Raw genomic sequence first — 24,430 nt, 5'->3', positions numbered from 1 at the left:
TAAAAATGACATTTATTATAACATTGTTGTGGATTTTTTGTTTACTTTTCAATCACTGTGAAAAGCTTATTCAAGTGCCATCTGGCGTGCATGATCCTTTGTTGCTCATCATTCATCACCAAAAATGATTTTCTTTTTAAATTCTTATGACTGTACTGATTGTATTGAATAAAATCCACATCTAGCATAACTGTTTTATGCTGCACAGTGCTCCAGTGGTGCAATTGGACAGCGTGTGGTACTTATAATACAGTATCTGTTGAGCAATGTCCAGGTTGTGAATTCAAGTCTCACCTGAAGCAGTTTTGTTTACAGTTTTTTTCCTTTTTCTTATGTCATTAGTCATTGATTATAATCTTCTACCTTAATATTTAATATGATATTACAAAGGATGGGAGAAAGAAAGAAAGAGAGAAAGAAAGAAAGAAAGAAAGAAAGAAAGAAAGAAAGAAAGAAAGAAAGAAAGAAAGAAAGAAAGAAAGAAAGAAAGAAAGAAAGAAAGAAAGAAAAAACGCAAATATGATTGTGAATTTAAGTTGTCAGCACACATCTGCTTTGGTTCAAATGCACTGCATATCTTCCCTCAGTCAGCCAACAAAACAGCAATTGAAAAGATTAACACACTGTTGGTAAAGCAGTTGCATCAAATAGATTTTTTGCAATATAGCATGATAATCCATACTGACAGCTCTGGATAGTACCAGCACATTTCTTGCTGGACTTGGTAATGCAAAGAACACAGTAAACAGCTTCACTTTTTCTCAAAAATAAATAATTGACTATTAAAAACCTATCAGTCTTGAATGAGAAAGTCAGTAAGCCCCAGTGGCCTAATGGCTAAGGCACTGGCCTCCTAAGCAAGGGATTGTGGGTTCAAGTCCCATCTGGGGTGGAACTCATTAAAGCAGCTGTGTCGTCACTAGAGTTGATATTTTATCCTTGTTTCAACTGTACAACAGTCTTGTAGTGTTTAGATTGCAAAAACATGACCACAGAAGCTAAAAATGACATTTATTATAACATTGTTGTGGGTTTTTTGTTTACTTTTCTATTACTGTGGAAAGCTTATTCAAGTGCCATCTGGCCTGCATGATCCTTTGTTGCTCATCATTCATCACCAAAAATGATTTTCTTTTTAAATTCTTATGACTGTACTGATTGTATTGAATAAAATCCACATCTAGCATAACTGTTTTATGCTGCAAAGTGCTCCAGTGGTGCAATTGGACAGCGCGTGGTACTTATAAGACAGTATCTGTTGAGCAATGTCAAGGTTGTGAATTCAAGTCTCACCTGAAGCAGTTTTGTTTACAGTTTTTTTCCTTTTTCTTATGTCATTAGTCATTGATTATAATCTTCAACCTTAATATTTAATATGATATTACAAAGGATGGAAGAAAGAAAGAAAGAAAGAAAGAAAGAAAGAAAGAAAGAAAGAAAGAAAGAAAAAACACAAATATGATTGTAAATTTAAGTTGTCAGCACACATCTGCTTTGGTTCAAATGCACTGCATATCTTCCTTCAGTCAGCCAACAAAACAGCAATTGAAAAGATTAACACACTGTTGGTAAAGCAGTTGCATCAAATAGTTTTTTTTGCAATAGAGCATGATAATCCATACTGACAGCTCTGGATAGTACCAGCACATTTCTTGCTGGACTTGGTAATGCAAAGAACACAGTAAACAGCTTCACTTTATGTCAAAAATAAATAATTGACTATTAAAAACCTATCAGTCTTGATTGAGAAAGTCAGTAAGCCCCAGTGGCCTAATGGATATGGCACTGGCCTCCTAAGCCAGGGATTGTGGGTTCAAGTCCCATCTGGGGTGGAACTCATTAAAGCAGCTGTGTCGTCACTAGAGTTGATACTTTGTCCTTGCTTCAACTGTACAACAGTCTTGTAGTGTTTAGATTGCAAAAACATGACCACAGAAGCTAAAAATGACATTTATTATAACATTGTTGTGGTTTTTTTGTTTACTTTTCTATCACTGTGGAAAGCTTATTCAAGTGCCATCTGGCATGCATGATCCTTTGTTGCTCATCATTCATCACCAAAAATGATTTTCTTTTTAAATTCTTATGACTGTACTGATTGTATTGAATCAAATCCACATCTAGCATAACTGTTTTATGCTGCACAGTGCTCCAGTGGTGCAATTGGACAGCGCGTGGTACTTATAAGACAGTATCTGTTGAGCAATGTCAAGGTTGTGAATTCAAGTCTCACCTGAAGCAGTTTTGTTTACAGTTTTTTTCCTTTTTCTTATGTCATTAGTCATTGATTATAATCTTCTACCTTAATATTTAATATGATATTACAAAGGATGGAAGAAAGAAAGAAAGAAAGAAAGAAAGAAAGAAAGAAAGAAAGAAAGAAAGAAAGAAAAAACACAAATATGATTGTAAATTTAAGTTGTCAGCACACATCTGCTTTGGTTCAAATGCACTGCATATCTTCCTTCAGTCAGCCAACAAAACAGCAATTGAAAAGATTAACACACTGTTGGTAAAGCAGTTGCATCAAATAGTTTTTTTGCAATAGAGCATGATAATCCATACTGACAGCTCTGGATAGTACCAGCACATTTCTTGCTGGACTTGGTAATGCAAAGAACACAGTAAACAGCTTCACTTTTTCTCAAAAATAAATAATTGACTATTAAAAACCTATCAGTCTTGATTCAGAAAGTCAGTAAGCCCCAGTGGCCTAATGGATAAGGCACTGGCCTCCTAAGCCAGGGATTGTGGGTTCAAGTCCCATCTGGGGTGGAACTCATTAAAGCAGCTGTGTCGTCACTAGAGTTGATACTTTATCCTTGCTTCAACTGTACAACAGTCTTGTAGTGTTTAGATTGCAAAAACATGACCACAGAAGCTAAAAATGACATTTATTATAACATTGTTGTGGGTTTTTTGTTTACTTTTCAATCACTGTGAAAAGCTTATTCAAGTGCCATCTGGCATGCATGATCCTTTGTTGCTCATCATTCATCACCAAAAATGATTTTCTTTTTAAATTCTTATGACTGTACTGATTGTATTGAATAAAATCCACATCTAGCATAACTGTTTTATGCTGCACAGTGCTCCAGTGGTGCAATTGGACAGCGTGTGGTACTTATAATACAGTATCTGTTGAGCAATGTCAAGGTTGTGAATTCAAGTCTCACCTGAAGCAGTTTTGTTTACAGTTTTTTTCCTTTTTCTTATGTCATTAGTCATTGATTATAATCTTCTACCTTAATATTTAATATGATATTACAAAGGATGGGAGAAAGAAAGAAAGAGAGAAAGAAAGAAAGAAAGAAAGAAAGAAAGAAAGAAAGAAAGAAAGAAAGAAAGAAAGAAAGAAAGAAAGAAAGAAAGAAAGAAAGAAAGAACACAAACATGATTGTGAATTTAAGTTGTCAGCACACATCTGCTTTGGTTCAAATGCACTGCATATCTTCCTTCAGTCAGCCAACAAAACAGCAATTGACAAGATTAACACACTGTTGGTAAAGCAGTTGCATCAAATAGTTTTTTTGCAATAGAGCATGATAATCCATACTGACAGCTCTGGATAGTACCAGCACATTTCTTGCTGGACTTGGTAATGCAAAGAACACAGTAAACAGCTTCACTTTTTCTCAAAAATAAATAATTGACTATTAAAAACCTATCAGTCTTGAATGAGAAAGTCAGTAAGCCCCAGTGGCCTAATGGATAAGGCACTGGCCTCCTAAGCAAGGGATTGTGGGTTCAAGTCCCATCTGGGGTGGAACTCATTAAAGCAGCTTTGTCGTCACTAGAGTTGATACTTTATCCTTGCTTCAACTGTACAACAGTCTTGTAGTGTTTAGATTGCAAAAACATGACCACAGAAGCTAAAAATGACATTTATTATAACATTGTTGTGGTTTTTTTGTTTACTTTTCTATCACTGTGAAAAGCTTATTCAAGTGCCATCTGGCATGCATGATCCTTTGTTGCTCATCATTCATCACCAAAAATGATTTTCTTTTTAAATTCTTATGACTGTACTGATTGTATTGAATAAAATCCACATCTAGCATAACTGTTTTATGCTGCACAGTGCTCCAGTGGTGCAATTGGACAGCGTGTGGTACTTATAAGACAGTATCTGTTGAGCAATGTCAAGGTTGTGAATTCAAGTCTCACCTGAAGCAGTTTTGTTTACAGTTTTTTTTCCTTTTTCTTATGTCATTAGTCATTGATTATAATCTTCTACCTTAATATTTAATATGATATTACAAAGGATGGAAGAAAGAAAGAAAGAAAGAAAGAAAGAAAGAAAGAAAGAAAGAAAGAAAGAAAGAAAGAAAGAAAGAAAGAAAGAAAGAAAGAAAGAAAGAAAAAACACAAATATGATTGTAAATTTAAGTTGTCAGCACACATCTGCTTTGGTTCAAATGCACTGCATATCTTCCTTCAGTCAGCCAACAAAACAGCAATTGAAAAGATTAACACACTGTTGGTAAAGCAGTTGCATCAAATAGTTTTTTTGCAATAGAGCATGATAATCCATACTGACAGCTTTGGATAGTACCAGCACATTTCTTGCTGGACTTGGTAATGCAAAGAACACAGTAAACAGCTTCACTTTTTCTGAAAAATAAATAATTGACTATTAAAAACATATCAGTCTTGAATGAGAATGTCAGTAAGCCCCAGTGGCCTAATGGATAAGGCACTGTCCTCCTAAGCCAGGGATTGTTGGTTCAAGTCCCATCTGGGGTGGAACTCATTAAAGCAGCTTTGTTGTCACTAGAGTTGATATTTTATCCTTGCTTCAACTGTACAACAGTCTTGTAGTGTTTAGATTGCAAAAACATGACCACAGAAGCTAAAAATGACATTTATTATAACATTGTTGTGGTTTTTTTGTTTACTTTTCTATCACTGTGGAAAGCTTATTCAAGTGCCATCTGGCATGAATGATCCTTTGTTGCTCATCATTCATCACCAAAAATGATTTTCTTTTTAAATTCTTATGACTGTACTGATTGTATTGAATAAAATCCACATCCAGCATAACTGTTTTATGCTGCAAAGTGCTCCAGTGGTGCAATTGGACAGCGCGTGGTACTTATAAGACAGTATCTGTTGAGCAATGTCAAGGTTGTGAATTCAAGTCTCACCTGAAGCAGTTTTGTTTACAGTTTTTTTCCTTTTTCTTATGTCATTAGTCATTGATTATAATCTTCTACCTTAATATTTAATATGATATTACAAAGGATGGAAGAAAGAAAGAAAGAAAGAAAGAAAGAAAGAAAGAAAGAAAGAAAGAAAAAACACAAATATGATTGTAAATTTAAGTTGTCAGCACACATCTGCTTTGGTTCAAATGCACTGCATATCTTCCTTCAGTCAGCCAACAAAACAGCAATTGAAAAGATTAACACACTGTTGGTAAAGCAGTTGCATCAAATAGTTTTTTTGCAATAGAGCATGATAATCCATACTGACAGCTCTGGATAGTACCAGCACATTTCTTGCTGGACTTGGTAATGCAAAGAACACAGTAAACAGCTTCACTTTTTCTGAAAAATAAATAATTGACTATTAAAAACATATCAGTCTTAAATGAGAATGTCAGTAAACCCCAGTGGCCTAATGGATAAGGCACTGTCCTCCTAAGCCAGGGATTGTTGGTTCAAGTCCCATCTGGGGTGGAACTCATTAAAGCAGCTGTGTCGTCACTATAGTTGATACTTTATCCTTGCTTCAACTGTACAACAGTCTTGTAGTGTTTAGATTGCAAAAACATGACCACAGAAGCTAAAAATGACATTTATTATAACATTGTTGTGGGTTTTTTGTTTACTTTTCTATCACTGTGAAAAGCTTATTCAAGTGCCATCTGGCATGCATGATCCTTTGTTGCTCATCATTCATCACCAAAAATGATTTTCTTTTTAAATTCTTATGACTGTACTGATTGTATTGAATAAAATCCACATCTAGCATAACTGTTTTATGCTGCACAGTGCTCCAGTGGTGCAATTGGACAGCGCGTGGTACTTATAAGACATTATCTGTTGAGCAATGTCAAGGTTGTGAATTCAAGTCTCACCTGAAGCAGTTTTGTTTACAGTTTTTTTCCTTTTTCTTATGTCATTAGTCATTGATTATAATCTTCTACCTTAATATTTAATATGATATTACAAAGAATGGAAGAAAGAAAGAAAGAAAGAAAGAAAGAAAGAAAGAAAGAAAGAAAGAAAGAAAGAAAGAAAGAAAGAAAGAAAGAAAGAAAGAAAGAAAGAAAGAAAAAACGCAAATATGATTGTGAATTTAAGTTGTCAGCACACATCTGCTTTGGTTCAAATGCACTGCATATCTTCCTTCAGTCAGCCAACAAAACAGCAATTGAAAAGATTAACACACTGTTGGTAAAGCAGTTGCATCAAATAGATTTTTTGCAATATAGCATGATAATCCATACTGACAGCTCTGGATAGTACCAGCACATTTCTTGCTGGACTTGGTAATGCAAAGAACACAGTAAACAGCTTCACTTTTTCTCAAAAATAAATAATTGACTATTAAAAACCTATCAGTCTTGAATGAGAAAGTCAGTAAGCCCCAGTGGCCTAATGGATAAGGCACTGGCCTCCTAAGCCAGGGATTGTGGGTTCAAGTCCCATCTGGGGTGGAACTCATTAAAGCAGCATTGTTGTCACTAGAGTTGATATTTTATCCTTGCTTCAACTGTACAACAGTCTTGTAGTGTTTAGATTGCAAAAACATGACCACAGAAGCTAAAAATGACATTTATTATAACATTGTTGTGGTTTTTTTGTTTACTTTTCTATCACTGTGGAAAGCTTATTCAAGTGCCATCTGGCATGAATGATCCTTTGTTGCTCATCATTCATCACCAAAAATGATTTTCTTTTTAAATTCTTATGACTGTACTGATTGTATTGAATAAAATCCACATCCAGCATAACTGTTTTATGCTGCAAAGTGCTCCAGTGGTGCAATTGGACAGCGTGTGGTACTTATAATACAGTATCTGTTGAGCAATGTCAAGGTTGTGAATTCAAGTCTCACCTGAAGCAGTTTTGTTTACAGTTTTTTTCCTTTTTCTTATGTCATTAGTCATTGATTATAATCTTCTACCTTAATATTTAATATGATATTACAAAGGATGGGAGAAAGAAAGAAAGAGAGAAAGAAAGAAAGAAAGAAAGAAAGAAAGAAAGAAAGAAAGAAAGAAAGAAAGAAAGAAAGAAAGAAAGAAAGAAAGAAAGAAAGAAAGAACACAAACATGATTGTGAATTTAAGTTGTCAGCACACATCTGCTTTGGTTCAAATGCACTGCATATCTTCCTTCAGTCAGCCAACAAAACAGCAATTGACAAGATTAACACACTGTTGGTAAAGCAGTTGCATCAAATAGTTTTTTTGCAATAGAGCATGATAATCCATACTGACAGCTCTGGATAGTACCAGCACATTTCTTGCTGGACTTGGTAATGCAAAGAACACAGTAAACAGCTTCACTTTTTCTCAAAAATAAATAATTGACTATTAAAAACCTATCAGTCTTGAATGAGAAAGTCAGTAAGCCCCAGTGGCCTAATGGATAAGGCACTGGCCTCCTAAGCCAGGGATTGTGGGTTCAAGTCCCATCTGGGGTGGAACTCATTAAAGCAGCTTTGTCGTCACTAGAGTTGATACTTTATCCTTGCTTCAACTGTACAACAGTCTTGTAGTGTTTAGATTGCAAAAACATGACCACAGAAGCTAAAAATGACATTTATTATAACATTGTTGTGGTTTTTTTATTTACTTTTCTATCACTGTGAAAAGCTTATTCAAGTGCCATCTGGCATGCATGATCCTTTGTTGCTCATCATTCATCACCAAAAATGATTTTCTTTTTAAATTCTTATGACTGTACTGATTGTATTGAATAAAATCCACATCTAGCATAACTGTTTTATGCTGCACAGTGCTCCAGTGGTGCAATTGGACAGCGTGTGGTACTTATAAGACAGTATCTGTTGAGCAATGTCAAGGTTGTGAATTCAAGTCTCACCTGAAGCAGTTTTGTTTACAGTTTTTTTTCCTTTTTCTTATGTCATTAGTCATTGATTATAATCTTCTACCTTAATATTTAATATGATATTACAAAGGATGGAAGAAAGAAAGAAAGAAAGAAAGAAAGAAAGAAAGAAAGAAAGAAAGAAAGAAAGAAAGAAAGAAAGAAAGAAAGAAAGAAAGAAAAAACACAAATATGATTGTAAATTTAAGTTGTCAGCACACATCTGCTTTGGTTCAAATGCACTGCATATCTTCCTTCAGTCAGCCAACAAAACAGCAATTGAAAAGATTAACACACTGTTGGTAAAGCAGTTGCATCAAATAGTTTTTTTGCAATAGAGCATGATAATCCATACTGACAGCTCTGGATAGTACCAGCACATTTCTTGCTGGACTTGGTAATGCAAAGAACACAGTAAACAGCTTCACTTTTTCTGAAAAATAAATAATTGACTATTAAAAACATATCAGTCTTGAATGAGAATGTCAGTAAGCCCCAGTGGCCTAATGGATAAGGCACTGTCCTCCTAAGCCAGGGATTGTTGGTTCAAGTCCCATCTGGGGTGGAACTCATTAAAGCAGCTGTGTCGTCACTAGAGTTGATACTTTATCCTTGCTTCAACTGTACAACAGTCTTGTAGTGTTTAGATTGCAAAAACATGACCACAGAAGCTAAAAATGACATTTATTATAACATTGTTGTGGGTTTTTTGTTTACTTTTCTATCACTGTGAAAAGCTTATTCAAGTGCCATCTGGCATGCATGATCCTTTGTTGCTCATCATTCATCACCAAAAATGATTTTCTTTTTAAATTCTTATGACTGTACTGATTGTATTGAATAAAATCCACATCTAGCATAACTGTTTTATGCTGCACAGTGCTCCAGTGGTGCAATTGGACAGCGCGTGGTACTTATAAGACATTATCTGTTGAGCAATGTCAAGGTTGTGAATTCAAGTCTCACCTGAAGCAGTTTTGTTTACAGTTTTTTTCCTTTTTCTTATGTCATTAGTCATTGATTATAATCTTCTACCTTAATATTTAATATGATATTACAAAGAATGGAAGAAAGAAAGAAAGAAAGAAAGAAAGAAAGAAAGAAAGAAAGAAAGAAAGAAAGAAAGAAAGAAAGAAAGAAAAAACGCAAATATGATTGTGAATTTAAGTTGTCAGCACACATCTGCTTTGGTTCAAATGCACTGCATATCTTCCTTCAGTCAGCCAACAAAACAGCAATTGAAAAGATTAACACACTGTTGGTAAAGCAGTTGCATCAAATAGATTTTTTGCAATATAGCATGATAATCCATACTGACAGCTCTGGATAGTACCAGCACATTTCTTGCTGGACTTGGTAATGCAAAGAACACAGTAAACAGCTTCACTTTTTCTCAAAAATAAATAATTGACTATTAAAAACCTATCAGTCTTGAATGAGAAAGTCAGTAAGCCCCAGTGGCCTAATGGATAAGGCACTGGCCTCCTAAGCCAGGGATTGTGGGTTCAAGTCCCATCTGGGGTGGAACTCATTAAAGCAGCTTTGTTGTCACTAGAGTTGATATTTTATCCTTGCTTCAACTGTACAACAGTCTTGTAGTGTTTAGATTGCAAAAACATGACCACAGAAGCTAAAAATGACATTTATTATAACATTGTTGTGGTTTTTTTGTTTACTTTTCTATCACTGTGGAAAGCTTATTCAAGTGCCATCTGGCATGAATGATCCTTTGTTGCTCATCATTCATCACCAAAAATGATTTTCTTTTTAAATTCTTATGACTGTACTGATTGTATTGAATAAAATCCACATCCAGCATAACTGTTTTATGCTGCAAAGTGCTCCAGTGGTGCAATTGGACAGCGCGTGGTACTTATAAGACAGTATCTGTTGAGCAATGTCAAGGTTGTGAATTCAAGTCTCACCTGAAGCAGTTTTGTTTACAGTTTTTTTCCTTTTTCTTATGTCATTAGTCATTGATTATAATCTTCTACCTTAATATTTAATATGATATTACAAAGGATGGAAGAAAGAAAGAAAGAAAGAAAGAAAGAAAGAAAGAAAGAAAGAAAGAAAGAAAGAAAAAACACAAATATGATTGTGAATTTAAGTTGTCAGCACACATCTGCTTTGGTTCAAATGCACTGCATATCTTCCTTCAGTGAGCCAACAAAACAGCAATTGAAAAGATTAACACACTGTTGGTAAAGCAGTTGCATCAAATAGATTTTTTGCAATATAGCATGATAATCCATACTGACAGCTCTGGATAGTACCAGCACATTTCTTGCTGGACTTGGTAATGCAAAGAACACAGTAAACAGCTTCACTTTTTCTCAAAAATAAATAATTGACTATTAAAAACCTATCAGTCTTGAACGAGAAAGTCAGTAAGCCCCAGTGGCCTAATGGATAAGGCACTGGCCTCCTAAGCCAGGGATTGTGGGTTCAAGTCCCATCTGGTGTGGAACTCATTAAAGCAGCTGTGTCGTCACTAGAGTTGATATTTTATCCTTGCTTCAACTGTACAACAGTCTTGTAGTGTTTAGATTGCAAAAACATGACCACAGAAGCTAAAAATGACATTTATTATAACATTGTTGTGGTTTTTTTGTTTACTTTTCTATCACTGTGGAAAGCTTATTCAAGTGCCATCTGGCATGCATGATCCTTTGTTGCTCATCATTCATCACCAAAAATGATTTTCTTTTTAAATTCTTATGACTGTACTGATTGTATTGAATCAAATCCACATCTAGCATAACTGTTTTATGCTGCACAGTGCTCCAGTGGTGCAATTGGACAGCGCGTGGTACTTATAAGACAGTATCTGTTGAGCAATGTCAAGGTTGTGAATTCAAGTCTCACCTGAAGCAGTTTTGTTTACAATTTTTTTCCTTTTTCTTATGTCATTAGTCATTGATTATAATCTTCTACCTTAATATTTAATATGATATTACAAAGGATGGAAGAAAGAAAGAAAGAAAGAAAGAAAGAAAGAAAGAAAGAAAGAAAGAAAGAAAGAAAGAAAGAAAGAAAAAACACAAATATGATTGTAAATTTAAGTTGTCAGCACACATCTGCTTTGGTTCAAATGCACTGCATATCTTCCTTCAGTCAGCCAACAAAACAGCAATTGAAAAGATTAACACACTGTTGGTAAAGCAGTTGCATCAAATAGTTTTTTTGCAATAGAGCATGATAATCCATACTGACAGCTCTGGATAGTACCAGCACATTTCTTGCTGGACTTGGTAATGCAAAGAACACAGTAAACAGCTTCACTTTTTCTCAAAAATAAATAATTGACTATTAAAAACCTATCAGTCTTGATTGAGAAAGTCAGTAAGCCCCAGTGGCCTAATGGATAAGGCACTGGCCTCCTAAGCCAGGGATTGTGGGTTCAAGTCCCATCTGGGGTGGAACTCATTAAAGCAGCTGTGTCGTCACTAGAGTTGATACTTTATACTTGCTTCAACTGTACAACAGTCTTGTAGTGTTTAGATTGCAAAAACATGACCACAGAAGCTAAAAATGACATTTATTATAACATTGTTGTGGGTTTTTTGTTTACTTTTCTATCACTGTGAAAAGCTTATTCAAGTGCCATCTGGCATGCATGATCCTTTGTTGCTCATCATTCATCACCAAAAATGATTTTCTTTTTAAATTCTTATGACTGTACTGATTGTATTGAATAAAATCCACATCTAGCATAACTGTTTTATGCTGCACAGTGCTCCAGTGGTGCAATTGGACAGCGTGTGGCACTTATAATACAGTATCTGTTGAGCAATGTCAAGGTTGTGAATTCAAGTCTCACCTGAAGCAGTTTTGTTTACAGTTTTTTTCCTTTTTCTTATGTCATTAGTCATTGATTATAATCTTCTACCTTAATATTTAATATGATATTACAAAGGATGGAAGAAAGAAAGAAAGAGAGAAAGAAAGAAAGAAAGAAAGAAAGAAAGAAAGAAAGAAAGAAAGAAAGAAAGAAAAAACACACAAACATGATTGTGAATTTAAGTTGTCAGCACACATCTGCTTTGGTTCAAATGCACTGCATATCTTCCTTCAGTCAGCCAACAAAACAGCAATTGAAAAGATTAACACACTGTTGGTAAAGCAGTTGCATTAAATAGATTTTTTGCAATATAGCATGATAATCCATACTGACAGCTCTGGATAGTACCAGCACATTTCTTGCTGGACTTGGTAATGCAAAGAACACAGTAAACAGCTTCACTTTTTCTCAAAAATAAATAATTGACTATAAAAAACCTATCAGTCTTGAATGAGAAAGTCAGTAAGCCCCAGTGGTGTAATGGATAAGGCACTGGCCTCCTAAACCAGGGATTGTGGGTTCAAGTCCCATCTGGGGTGGAACTCATTAAAGCAGCTGTGTCGTCACTAGAGTTGATATTTTATCCTTGCTTCAACTGTACAACAGTCTTGTAGTGTTTAGATTGCAAAAACATGACCACAGAAGCTAAAAATGACATTTATTATAACATTGTTGTGGTTTTTTTGTTTACTTTTCTATCACTGTGGAAAGCTTATTCAAGTGCCATCTGGCATGCATGATCCTTTGTTGCTCATCATTCATCACCAAAAATGATTTTCTTTTTAAATTCTTATGACTGTACTGATTGTATTGAATAAAATCCACATCTAGCATAACTGTTTTATACTGCAAAGTGCTCCAGTGGTGCAATTGGACAGCGCGTGGTACTTATAAGACAGTATCTGTTGAGCAATGTCAAGGTTGTGAATTCAAGTCTCACCTGAAGCAGTTTTGTTTACAGTTTTTTTCCTTTTTCTTATGTCATTAGTCATTGATTATAATCTTCTACCTTAATATTTAATATGATATTACAAAGGATGGAAGAAAGAAAGAAAGAAAGAAAGAAAGAAAGAAAGAAAGAAAGAAAGAAAAGAAAGAAAGAAAGAAAGAAAGAAAGAAAGAAAGAAAGAAAGAAAGAAAGAAAGAAAGAAAGAAAGAAAAAACACAAATATGATTGTAAATTTAAGTTGTCAGCACACATCTGCTTTGGTTCAAATGCACTGCATATCTTCCTTCAGTCAGCCAACAAAACAGCAATTGAAAAGATTAACACACTGTTGGTAAAGCAGTTGCATCAAATAGTTTTTTTGCAATAGAGCATGATAATCCATACTGACAGCTCTGGATAGTACCAGCACATTTCTTGCTGGACTTGGTAATGCAAAGAACACAGTAAACAGCTTCACTTTTTCTCAAAAATAAATAATTGACTATTAAAAACCTATCAGTCTTGATTGAGAAAGTCAGTAAGCCCCAGTGGCCTAATGGATAAGGCACTGGCCTCCTAAGCCAGGGATTGTGGGTTCAAGTCCCATCTGTGGTGGAACTCATTAAAGCAGCTGTGTCGTCACTAGAGTTGATACTTTATCCTTGCTTCAACTGTACAACAGTCTTGTAGTGTTTAGATTGCAAAAACATAACCACAGAAGCGAAAAATGACATTTATTATAACATTGTTGTGGGTTTTTTGTTTACTTTTCTATCACTGTGAAACGCTTATTCAAGTGACATCTGGCATGCATGATCCTTTGTTGGTCATCATTCATCACCAAAAATGATTTTCTTTTTAAATTCTTATGACTGTACTGATTGTATTGAATAAAATCCACATCTAGCATAACTGTTTTATGCTGCACAGTGCTCCAGTGGTGCAATTGGACAGCGCGTGGTACTTATAAGACAGTATCTGTTGAGCAATGTCAAGGTTGTGAATTCAAGTCTCATCTGAAGCAGTTTTGTTTACAGTTTTTTTCCTTTTTCTTATGTCATTAGTCATTGATTATAATCTTCTACCTTAATATTTAATATGATATTACAAAGGATGGAAGAAAGAAAGAAAGAAAGAAAGAAAGAAAGAAAGAAAGAAAGAAAGAAAGAAAGAAAGAAAGAAAGAAAAAACACAAATATGATTGTGAATTTAAGTTGTCAGCACACATCTGCTTTGGTTCAAATGCACTGCATATCTTCCTTCAGTCAGCCAACAAAACAGCAATTGAAAAGATTAACACACTGTTGGTAAAGCAGTTGCATCAAATAGATTTTTTGCAATATAGCATGATAATCCATACTGACAGCTCTGGATAGTACCAGCACATTTCTTGCTGGACTTGGTAATGCAAAGAACACAGTAAACAGCTTCACTTTTTCTCAAAAATAAATAATTGACTATTAAAAACCTATCAGTCTTGAATGAGAAAGTCAGTAAGCCCCAGTGGCCTAATGGATAAGGCACTGGCCTCCTAAGCCAGGGATTGTGGGTTCAAGTCCCATCTGGTGTGGAACTCATTAAAGCAGCTGTGTCGTCACTAGAGTTGATATTTTATCCTTGCTTCAACTGTACAACAGTCTTGTAGTGTTTAGATTGCAAAAACATGACCACAGAAGCTAAAAATGACATTTATTATAACATTGTTGTGGTTTTTTTGTTTACTTTTCTATCACTGTGGAAAGCTTATTCAAGTGCCATCTGGCATGCATGATCCTTTGTTGCTCATCATTCATCACCAAAAATGATTTTCTTTTTAAATTCTTATGACTGTACTGATTGTATTGAATAAAATCCACATCTAGCATATCTGTTTTATGCTGCACAGTGCTCCAGTGGTGCAATTGGGCAGCGCGTGGTACTTATAAGACAGTATCTGTTGAGCAATGTCAAGGTTGTGAATTCAAGTCTCACCTGAAGCAGTTTTGTTTACAGTTTTTTTCCTTTTTCTTATGTCATTAGTTATTGATTATAATCTTCTACCTTAATATTTAATATGATATTACAAAGGATGGAAGAAAGAAAGAAAGAAAGAAAGAAAGAAAGAAAGAAAGAAAGAAAGAAAGAAAGAAAGAAAGAAAGAAAGAAAGAAAGAAAGAAAGAAAGAAAGAAAGAAAAAACACAAATATGATTGTAAATTTAAGTTGTCAGCACACATCTGCTTTGGTTCAAATGCACTGCATATCTTCCTTCAGTCAGCCAACAAAACAGCAATTGAAAAGATTAACACACTGTTGGTAAAGCAGTTGCATCAAATAGTTTTTTTGCAATAGAGCATGATAATCCATACTGACAGCTCTGGATAGTACCAGCACATTTCTTGCTGGACTTGGTAATGCAAAGAACACCGTAAACAGCTTCACTTTTTCTCAAAAATAAATAATTGACTATTAAAAACCTATCAGTCTTGATTGAGAAAGTCAGTAAGCCCCAGTGGCCTAATGGATAAGGCACTGGCCTCCTAAGCCAGGGATTGTGGGTTCAAGTCCCATGTGGGGTGGAACTCATTAAAGCAGCTGTGTCGTCACTAGAGTTGATACTTTATACTTGCTTCAACTGTACAACAGTCTTGTAGTGTTTAGATTGCAAAAACATGACCACAGAAGCTAAAAATGACATTTATTATAACATTGTTGTGGGTTTTTTGTTTACTTTTCTATCACTGTGAAAAGCTTATTCAAGTGCCATCTGGCATGCATGATCCTTTGTTGCTCATCATTCATCACCAAAAATGATTTTCTTTTTAAATTCTTATGACTGTACTGATTGTATTAAATAAAATCCACATCTAGCATAACTGTTTTATTCTGCACAGTGCTCCAGTGGTGCAATTGGACAGCGTGTGGTACTTATAATACAGTATCTGTTGAGCAATGTCAAGGTTGTGAATTCAAGTCTCACCTGAAGCAGTTTTGTTTACAGTTTTTTTCCTTTTTCTTATGTCATTAGTCATTGATTATAATCTTCTACCTTAATATTTAATATGATATTACAAAGGATGGAAGAAAGCAAGAAAGAGAGAAAGAAAGAAAGAAAGATAGAAAGAAAGAAAGAAAGAAAGAAAGAAAGAAAGAAAGAAAGAAAGAAAGAAAGAAAGAAAGAAAGAAAAAACACACAAACATGATTGTGAATTTAAGTTGTCAGCACACATCTGCTTTGGTTCAAATGCACTGCATATCTTCCTTCAGTCAGCCAACAAAACAGCAATTGACAAGATTAACACACTGTTGGTAAAGCAGTTGCATCAAATAGTTTTTTTGCAATAGAGCATGATAATCCATACTGACAGCTCTGGATAGTACCAGCACATTTCTTGCTGGACTTGGTAATGCAAAGAACACAGTAAACAGCTTCACTTTTTCTCAAAAATAAATAATTGACTATTAAAAACCTATCAGTCTTGAACGAGAAAGTCAGTAAGCCCCAGTGGCCTAATGGATAAGGCACTGGCCTCCTAAGCCAGGGATTGTGGGTTCAAGTCCCATCTGGTGTGGAACTCATTAAAGCAGCTGTGTCGTCACTAGAGTTGATATTTTATCCTTGCTTCAACTGTACAACAGTCTTGTAGTGTTTAGATTGCAAAAACATGACCACAGAAGCTAAAAATGACATTTATTATAACATTGTTGTGGTTTTTTTGTTTACTTTTCTATCACTGTGGAAAGCTTATTCAAGTGCCATCTGGCATGCATGATCCTTTGTTGCTCATCATTCATCACCAAAAATGATTTTCTTTTTAAATTCTTATGACTGTACTGATTGTATTGAATAAAATCCAAATCTAGCATAACTGTTTTATGCTGCACAGTGCTCCAGTGGTGCAATTGGACAGCGCGTGGTACTTATAAGACAGTATCTGTTGAGCAATGTCAAGGTTGTGAATTCAAGTCTCACCTGAAGCAGTTTTGTTTACAGTTTTTTTCCTTTTTCTTATGTCATTAGTCATTGATTATAATCTTCTACCTTAATATTTAATATGATATTACAAAGGATGGAAGAAAGAAAGAAAGAAAGAAAGAAAGAAAGAAAGAAAGAAAGAAAGAAAGAAAGAAAGAAAGAAAAAACACAAATATGATTGTAAATTTAAGTTGTCAGCACACATCTGCTTTGGTTCAAATGCACTGCATATCTTCCTTCAGTCAGCCAACAAAACAGCAATTGAAAAGATTAACACACTGTTGGTAAAGCAGTTGCATCAAATAGTTTTTTTGCAATAGAGCATGATAATCCATACTGACAGCTCTGGATAGTACCAGCACATTTCTTGCTGGACTTGGTAATGCAAAGAACACAGTAAACAGCTTCACTTTTTCTCAAAAATAAATAATTGACTATTAAAAACCTATCAGTCTTGATTGGGAAAGTCAGTAAGCCCCAGTGGCCTAATGGATAAGGCACTGGCCTCCTAAGCCAGGGATTGTGGGTTCAAGTCCCATCTGGGGTGGAACTCATTAAAGCAGCTGTGTCGTCACTAGAGTTGATACTTTATACTTGCTTCAACTGTACAACAGTCTTGTAGTGTTTAGATTGCAAAAACATGACCACAGAAGCTAAAAATGACATTTATTATAACATTGTTGTGGGTTTTTTGTTTACTTTTCTATCACTGTGAAAAGCTTATTCAAGTGCCATCTGGCATGCATGATCCTTTGTTGCTCATCATTCATCACCAAAAATGATTTTCTTTTTAAATTCTTATGACTGTACTGATTGTATTGAATAAAATCCACATCTAGCATAACTGTTTTATGCTGCACAGTGCTCCAGTGGTGCAATTGGACAGCGTGTGGTACTTATAATACAGTATCTGTTGAGCAATGTCAAGGTTGTGAATTCAAGTCTCACCTGAAGCAGTTTTGTTTACAGTTTTTTTCCTTTTTCTTATGTCATTAGTCATTGATTATAATCTTCTACCTTAATATTTAATATGATATTACAAAGGATGGAAGAAAGAAAGAAAGAAAGAGAGAAAGAAAGAAAGAAAGAAAGAAAGAAAGAAAGAAAGAAAGAAAGAAAGAAAGAAAGAAAAAACACAAACATGATTGTGAATTTAAGTTGTCAGCACACATCTGCTTTGGTTCAAATGCACTGCATATCTTCCTTCAGTCAGCCAACAAAACAGCAATTGACAAGATTAACACACTGTTGGTAAAGCAGTTGCATCAAATAGTTTTTTTGCAATAGAGCATGATAATCCATACTGACAGCTCTGGATAGTACCAGCACATTTCTTGCTGGACTTGGTAATGCAAAGAACACAGTAAACAGCTTCACTTTTTCTCAAAAATAAATAATTGACTATTAAAAACCTATCAGTCTTGAATGAGAAAGTCAGTAAGCCCCAGTGGCCTAATGGATAAGGCACTGGCCTCCTAAGCCAGGGATTGTGGGTTCAAGTCCCATCTGGGGTGGAACTCATTAAAGCAGCTGTGTCGTCACTAGAGTTGATACTTTATCCTTGCTTCAACTGTACAACAGTCTTGTACTGTTTAGATTGCAAAAACATGACCACAGAAGCTAAAAATGACATTTATTATAACATTGTTGTGGTTTTTTTGTTTACTTTTCTATCACTGTGAAAAGCTTATTCAAGTGCCATCTGGCATGCATGATCCTTTGTTGCTCATCATTCATCACCAAAAATGATTTTCTTTTTAAATTCTTATGACTGTACTGATTGTATTGAAAAAAATCCACATCTAGCATAACTGTTTTATGCTGCACAGTGCTCCAGTGGTGCAATTGGACAGCGTGTGGTACTTATAAGACAGTATCTGTTGAGCAATGTCAAGGTTGTGAATTCAAGTCTCACCTGAAGCAGTTTTGTTTACAGTTTTTTTTCCTTTTTCTTATGTCATTAGTCATTGATTATAATCTTCTACCTTAATATTTAATATGATATTACAAAGGATGGAAGAAAGAAAGAAAGAAAGAAAGAAAGAAAGAAAGAAAGAAAGAAAGAAAGAAAGAAAGAAAAAACGCAAATATGATTGTGAATTTAAGTTGTCAGCACACATCTGCTTTGGTTCAAATGCACTGCATATCTTCCTTCAGTCAGCCAACAAAACAGCAATTGAAAAGATTAACACACTGTTGGTAAAGCAGTTGCATCAAATAGATTTTTTGCAATATAGCATGATAATCCATACTGACAGCTCTGGATAGTACCAGCACATTTCTTGCTGGACTTGGTAATGCAAAGAACACAGTAAACAGCTTCACTTTTTCTCAAAAATAAATAATTGACTATTAAAAACCTATCAGTCTTGAATGAGAAAGTCAGTAAGCCCCAGTGGTGTAATGGATAAGGCACTGGCCTCCTAAGCCAGGGATTGTGGGTTCAAGTCCCATCTGGGGTGGAACTCATTAAAGCAGCTGTGTCATCACTAGAGTTGATATTTTATCCTTGCTTCAACTGTACAACAGTCTTGTAGTGTTTAGATTGCAAAAACATGACCACAGAAGCTAAAAATGACATTTATTATAACATTGTTGTGGTTTTTTTGTTTACTTTTCTATCACTGTGGAAAGCTTATTCAAGTGCCATCTGGCATGCATGATCCTTTGTTGCTCATCATTCATCACCAAAAATGATTTTCTTTTTAAATTCTTATGACTGTACTGATTGTATTGAATAAAATCCACATCTAGCATAACTGTTTTATACTGCAAAGTGCTCCAGTGGTGCAATTGGACAGCGCGTGGTACTTATAAGACAGTATCTGTTGAGCAATGTCAAGGTTGTGAATTCAAGTCTCACCTGAAGCAGTTTTGTTTACAGTTTTTTTCCTTTTTCTTATGTCATTAGTCATTGATTATAATCTTCTACCTTAATATTTAATATGATATTACAAAGGATGGAAGAAAGAAAGAAAGAAAGAAAGAAAGAAAGAAAGAAAGAAAGAAAGAAAGAAAGAATGAAAGAAAGAAAGAAAGAAAGAAAGAAAGAAAGAAAGAAAGAAAGAAAGAAAGAAAGAAAGAAAAAACACAAATATGATTGTAAATTTAAGTTGTCAGCACACATCTGCTTTGGTTCAAATGCACTGCATATCTTCCTTCAGTCAGCCAACAAAACAGCAATTGAAAAGATTAACACACTGTTGGTAAAGCAGTTGCATCAAATAGTTTTTTTGCAATAGAGCATGATAATCCATACTGACAGCTCTGGATAGTACCAGCACATTTCTTGCTGGACTTGGTAATGCAAAGAACACAGTAAACAGCTTCACTTTTTCTCAAAAATAAATAATTGACTATTAAAAACATATCAGTCTTGAATGAGAAAGTCAGTAAGCCCCAATGGCCTAATGGATAAGGCACTGGCCTCCTAAGCCAGGGATTGTGGGTTCAAGTCCCATCTGGGATGGAACTCATTAAAGCAGCTGTGTCGTCACTAGAGTTGATACTTTATCCTTGCTTCAACTGTACAACAGTCTTGTAGTGTTTAGATTGCAAAAACATGACCACAGAAGCGAAAAATGACATTTATTATAACATTGTTGTGGGTTTTTTGTTTACTTTTCATTCACTGTGAAACGCTTATTCAAGTGCCATCTGGCATGCATGATCCTTTGTTGCTCATCATTCATCACCAAAAATGATTTTCTTTTTAAATTCTTATGACTGTACTGATTGTATTGAATAAAATCAACATCTAGCATAACTGTTTTATGCTGCACAGTGCTCCAGTGGTGCAATTGGACAGCGCGTGGTACTTATAAGACAGTATCTGTTGAGCAATGTCAAGGTTGTGAATTCAAGTCTCATCTGAAGCAGTTTTGTTTACTGTTTTTTTCCTTTTTCTTATGTCATTAGTCATTGATTATAATCTTCTACCTTAATATTTAATATGATATTACAAAGGATGGAAGAAAGAAAGAAAGAAAGAAAGAAAGAAAGAAAGAAAGAAAGAAAGAAAGAAAGAAAAAACACAAATATGATTGTGAATTTAAGTTGTCAGCACACATCTGCTTTGGTTCAAATGCACTGCATATCTTCCTTCAGTGAGCCAACAAAACAGCAATTGAAAAGATTAACACACTGTTGGTAAAGCAGTTGCATCAAATAGATTTTTTGCAATATAGCATGATAATCCATACTGACAGCTCTGGATAGTACCAGCACATTTCTTGCTGGACTTGGTAATGCAAAGAACACAGTAAACAGCTTCACTTTTTCTCAAAATAAATAATTGACTATTAAAAACCTATCAGTCTTGAATGAGAAAGTCAGTAAGCCCCAGTGGCCTAATGGATAAGGCACTGGCCTCCTAAGCCAGGGATTGTGGGTTCAAGTCCCATCTGGTGTGGAACTCATTAAAGCAGCTGTGTCGTCACTAGAGTTGATATTTTATCCTTGCTTCAACTGTACAACAGTCTTGTAGTGTTTAGATTGCAAAAACATGACCACAGAAGCTAAAAATGACATTTATTATAACATTGTTGTGGGTTTTTTGTTTACTTTTCTATCACTGTGGAAAGCTTATTCAAGTGCCATCTGGCATGCATGATCCTTTGTTGCTCATCATTCATCACCAAAAATGATTTTCTTTTTAAATTCTTATGACTGTACTGATTGTATTGAATAAAATCCACATCTAGCATAACTGTTTTATGCTGCACAGTGCTCCAGTGGTGCAATTGGACAGCGTGTGGTACTTATAAGACAGTATCTGTTGAGCAATGTCAAGGTTGTGAATTCAAGTCTCACCTGAAGCAGTTTTGTTTACAGTTTTTTTTTCTTTTTCTTATGTCATTAGTCATTGATTATAATCTTCTACCTTAATATTTAATATGATATTACAAAGGATGGAAGAAAGAAAGAAAGAAAGAAAGAAAGAAAGAAAGAAAGAAAGAAAGAAAGAAAGAAAGAAAGAAAGAAAGAAAGAAAGAAAGAACACAAACATGATTGTGAATTTAAGTTGTCAGCACACATCTGCTTTGGTTCAAATGCACTGCATATCTTCCTTCATTCAGCCAACAATACAGCAATTGACAAGATTAACACACTTTTGTTAAAGCAGTTGCATCAAATAGTTTTTTTGCAATAGAGCATGATAATCCATACTGACAGCTCTGGATAGTACCAGCACATTTCTTGCTGGACTTGGTAATGCAAAGAACACAGTAAACAGCTTCACTTTTTCTCAAAAATAAATACCGTATATACTCGAGTATAAGTCGACCCGAATATAAGCCAAGGCACCTAATTTTACCACAAAAAACTGGGAAAAATTACTGACTCTAGTATAAGCCTAGGGTGGGAAATACACGGTGCCAGGGGTTTTCATGCTCAGGGTGTCATGCTCGTTGCCAGGGATTTCATGCGGTAGGTGTTATGCTTGTTGCCAGGGTGTAATGTTTGTTTCTAGGGTTGTGCCCCCAGTGCCACATATACCCCCAGTGACATTTATCTCCCCACAGTGCCAGATAAAAACATGCCCCCGTTGCTTTGCCCCCAGTAGTTATGCCCCTTCTTTGCCCCCAGTAGTTGTGCCCCCTCTTTCATTGCCCCCAGTAGTTATGCCCTCTCTTTCATTGCCCCCAGTAGTTATGCCCTCTCTTTCATTGCCCCCAGTAGTTATGACCCCTCTTTCTTTGCCCCAGTAGTTGTGGTGCCCCCTTTCTTTGCCCCCAGTAGTTGTTGTGCCCCCTTTCTTTGCCCCCAGTAGTTGTTGTGCCCCCTTTCTTTGCCCCCTGTTACTGTGCCCCCGTTGCAGCTTACAAACACACAAACATACACTAAAACAATACTTACCACTGCCCCGCTCCTGCTTCCCGACCGCTTCTTCTGCTGCTGCGCTGCTCCGCTCCGTCTGTCCACCCGCTCCGTCTGGCCGCCGCTTCATCTGTCCACCCGCTCCGTCTGGTCGCCGCTCCGTCTGGCCGCCCGCGCCGGCGCCCGCTTCCCGGCACCCGATCATCTCTATGGGAGAGACGTCATGACGTCTCTCCCATAGCAACGCCGCACAGACACTAGAGGTCAATAATGACCTCTAGTGTCTGTCCCTGGAGCCGGCTGCAGCGGACGCCCACACAGCCCACGGCGTCTGCTGCAGCCGTTGACTCGAGTATAAGCCGAGGGGGGCCTTTTCAGCATAGAAAAATGTGCTGAAAAGGTCGGCTTATACTCGAGTATATACGGTAATTGACTATTAAAAACCTATCAGTCTTGAATGAGAAAGTCAGTAAGCCCCAGTGGCCTAATGGATAAGGCACTGGCCTCCTAAGCCAGGGATTGTGGGTTCAAGTCCCATCTGGGGTGGAACTCATTAAAGCAGCTGTGTCGTCACTAGAGTTGATACTTTATCCTTGCTTCAACTGTCTTGTAGTGTTTAGATTGCAAAAACATGACCACAGAAGCTAAAAATGACATTTATTATAACATTGTTGTGTTTTTTTTGTTTACTTTTCTATCACTGTGAAAAGCTTATTCAAGTGCCATCTGGCATGCATGATCCTTTGTTGCTCATCATTCATCACCAAAAATGATTTTCTTTTTAAATTCTTATGACTGTACTGATTGTATTGAATAAAATCCACATCTAGCATAACTGTTTTATGCTGCACAGTGCTCCAGTGGTGCAATTGGACAGCGTGTGGTACTTATAAGACAGTATCTGTTGAGCAATGTCAAGGTTGTGAATTCAAGTCTCACCTGAAGCAGTTTTGTTTACAGTTTTTTTTTCCTATTTCTTATGTCATTAGTCATTGATTATAATCCTCTACCTTAATATTTAATATGATATTACAAAGGATGGAAGAAAGAAAGAAAGAACGAAAGAAAGAAAGAAAGAAAGAAAGAAAGAAAGAAAGAAAGAAAGAAAGAAAGAAAGAAAGAAAGAAAAAACACAAATATGATTGTAAATTTAAGTTGTCAGCACACATCTGCTTTGGTTCAAATGCACTGCATATCTTCCTTCAGTCAGCCAACAAAACAGCAATTGAAAAGATTAACACACTGTTGGTAAAGCAGTTGCATCAAATAGTTTTTTTGCAATAGAGCATGATAATCCATACTGACAGCTCTGGATAGTACCAGCACATTTCTTGCTGGACTTGGTAATGCAAAGAACACAGTAAACAGCTTCACTTTTTCTCAAAAATAAATAATTGACTATTAAAAACCTATCAGTCTTGATTGAGAAAGTCAGTAAGCCCCAGTGGCCTAATGGATAAGGCACTGGCCTCCTAAGCCAGGGATTGTGGGTTCAAGTCCCATCTGGGGTGGAACTCATTAAAGCAGCTGTGTCGTCACTAGAGTTGATACTTTATACTTACTTCAACTGTACAACAGTCTTGTAGTGTTTAGATTGCAAAAACATGACCACAGAAGCTAAAAATGACATTTATTATAACATTGTTGTGGGTTTTTTGTTTACTTTTCTATCACTGTGAAAAGCTTATTCAAGTGCCATCTGGCATGCATGATCCTTTGTTGCTCATCATTCATCACCAAAAATGATTTTCTTTTTAAATTCTTATGACTGTACTGATTGTATTAAATAAAATCCACATCTAGCATAACTGTTTTATGCTGC

The 24,430-nt window shown here is 35.7% G+C and overlaps 19 non-coding genes across 19 annotated transcripts; all 19 read left to right on the top strand.

Annotated features, from left to right (window-relative positions):
- The first annotated feature begins 819 nt into the window (after positions 1-819).
- Positions 820-892, top strand: TRNAR-CCU (transfer RNA arginine (anticodon CCU)). The gene has a single exon. It is a non-coding gene; the product is annotated as a tRNA-Arg (tRNA).
- Positions 893-1,759: 867 nt separating this feature from the next.
- Positions 1,760-1,832, top strand: TRNAR-CCU (transfer RNA arginine (anticodon CCU)). The gene has a single exon. It is a non-coding gene; the product is annotated as a tRNA-Arg (tRNA).
- Positions 1,833-2,702: 870 nt separating this feature from the next.
- On the top strand, positions 2,703-2,775 carry TRNAR-CCU (transfer RNA arginine (anticodon CCU)). Its single transcript has one exon. It is a non-coding gene; the product is annotated as a tRNA-Arg (tRNA).
- A 918-nt stretch (positions 2,776-3,693) lies between these two features.
- TRNAR-CCU (transfer RNA arginine (anticodon CCU)) lies at positions 3,694-3,766 on the top strand. The gene has a single exon. It is a non-coding gene; the product is annotated as a tRNA-Arg (tRNA).
- Positions 3,767-6,591: 2,825 nt separating this feature from the next.
- Positions 6,592-6,664, top strand: TRNAR-CCU (transfer RNA arginine (anticodon CCU)). The gene has a single exon. It is a non-coding gene; the product is annotated as a tRNA-Arg (tRNA).
- A 918-nt stretch (positions 6,665-7,582) lies between these two features.
- On the top strand, positions 7,583-7,655 carry TRNAR-CCU (transfer RNA arginine (anticodon CCU)). Its single transcript has one exon. It is a non-coding gene; the product is annotated as a tRNA-Arg (tRNA).
- A 1,858-nt stretch (positions 7,656-9,513) lies between these two features.
- Positions 9,514-9,586, top strand: TRNAR-CCU (transfer RNA arginine (anticodon CCU)). Its single transcript has one exon. It is a non-coding gene; the product is annotated as a tRNA-Arg (tRNA).
- Positions 9,587-10,456: 870 nt separating this feature from the next.
- Positions 10,457-10,529, top strand: TRNAR-CCU (transfer RNA arginine (anticodon CCU)). The gene has a single exon. It is a non-coding gene; the product is annotated as a tRNA-Arg (tRNA).
- Positions 10,530-11,411: 882 nt separating this feature from the next.
- Positions 11,412-11,484, top strand: TRNAR-CCU (transfer RNA arginine (anticodon CCU)). The gene has a single exon. It is a non-coding gene; the product is annotated as a tRNA-Arg (tRNA).
- A 1,892-nt stretch (positions 11,485-13,376) lies between these two features.
- TRNAR-CCU (transfer RNA arginine (anticodon CCU)) lies at positions 13,377-13,449 on the top strand. Its single transcript has one exon. It is a non-coding gene; the product is annotated as a tRNA-Arg (tRNA).
- Positions 13,450-14,331: 882 nt separating this feature from the next.
- Positions 14,332-14,404, top strand: TRNAR-CCU (transfer RNA arginine (anticodon CCU)). The gene has a single exon. It is a non-coding gene; the product is annotated as a tRNA-Arg (tRNA).
- Positions 14,405-15,318: 914 nt separating this feature from the next.
- TRNAR-CCU (transfer RNA arginine (anticodon CCU)) lies at positions 15,319-15,391 on the top strand. The gene has a single exon. It is a non-coding gene; the product is annotated as a tRNA-Arg (tRNA).
- A 920-nt stretch (positions 15,392-16,311) lies between these two features.
- Positions 16,312-16,384, top strand: TRNAR-CCU (transfer RNA arginine (anticodon CCU)). The gene has a single exon. It is a non-coding gene; the product is annotated as a tRNA-Arg (tRNA).
- An 878-nt stretch (positions 16,385-17,262) lies between these two features.
- On the top strand, positions 17,263-17,335 carry TRNAR-CCU (transfer RNA arginine (anticodon CCU)). The gene has a single exon. It is a non-coding gene; the product is annotated as a tRNA-Arg (tRNA).
- An 894-nt stretch (positions 17,336-18,229) lies between these two features.
- On the top strand, positions 18,230-18,302 carry TRNAR-CCU (transfer RNA arginine (anticodon CCU)). The gene has a single exon. It is a non-coding gene; the product is annotated as a tRNA-Arg (tRNA).
- A 1,882-nt stretch (positions 18,303-20,184) lies between these two features.
- On the top strand, positions 20,185-20,257 carry TRNAR-CCU (transfer RNA arginine (anticodon CCU)). The gene has a single exon. It is a non-coding gene; the product is annotated as a tRNA-Arg (tRNA).
- Positions 20,258-21,126: 869 nt separating this feature from the next.
- On the top strand, positions 21,127-21,199 carry TRNAR-CCU (transfer RNA arginine (anticodon CCU)). Its single transcript has one exon. It is a non-coding gene; the product is annotated as a tRNA-Arg (tRNA).
- A 1,882-nt stretch (positions 21,200-23,081) lies between these two features.
- On the top strand, positions 23,082-23,154 carry TRNAR-CCU (transfer RNA arginine (anticodon CCU)). Its single transcript has one exon. It is a non-coding gene; the product is annotated as a tRNA-Arg (tRNA).
- Positions 23,155-24,046: 892 nt separating this feature from the next.
- Positions 24,047-24,119, top strand: TRNAR-CCU (transfer RNA arginine (anticodon CCU)). Its single transcript has one exon. It is a non-coding gene; the product is annotated as a tRNA-Arg (tRNA).
- The last annotated feature ends 311 nt before the right edge of the window (positions 24,120-24,430 follow it).

Source organism: Pseudophryne corroboree, unplaced genomic scaffold, assembly GCF_028390025.1.
Source record: "Pseudophryne corroboree isolate aPseCor3 unplaced genomic scaffold, aPseCor3.hap2 scaffold_129, whole genome shotgun sequence".
Taxonomy (NCBI): Eukaryota; Metazoa; Chordata; class Amphibia; order Anura; family Myobatrachidae; genus Pseudophryne; species Pseudophryne corroboree.
This window is presented reverse-complemented; position numbering and strand designations above follow the sequence as displayed.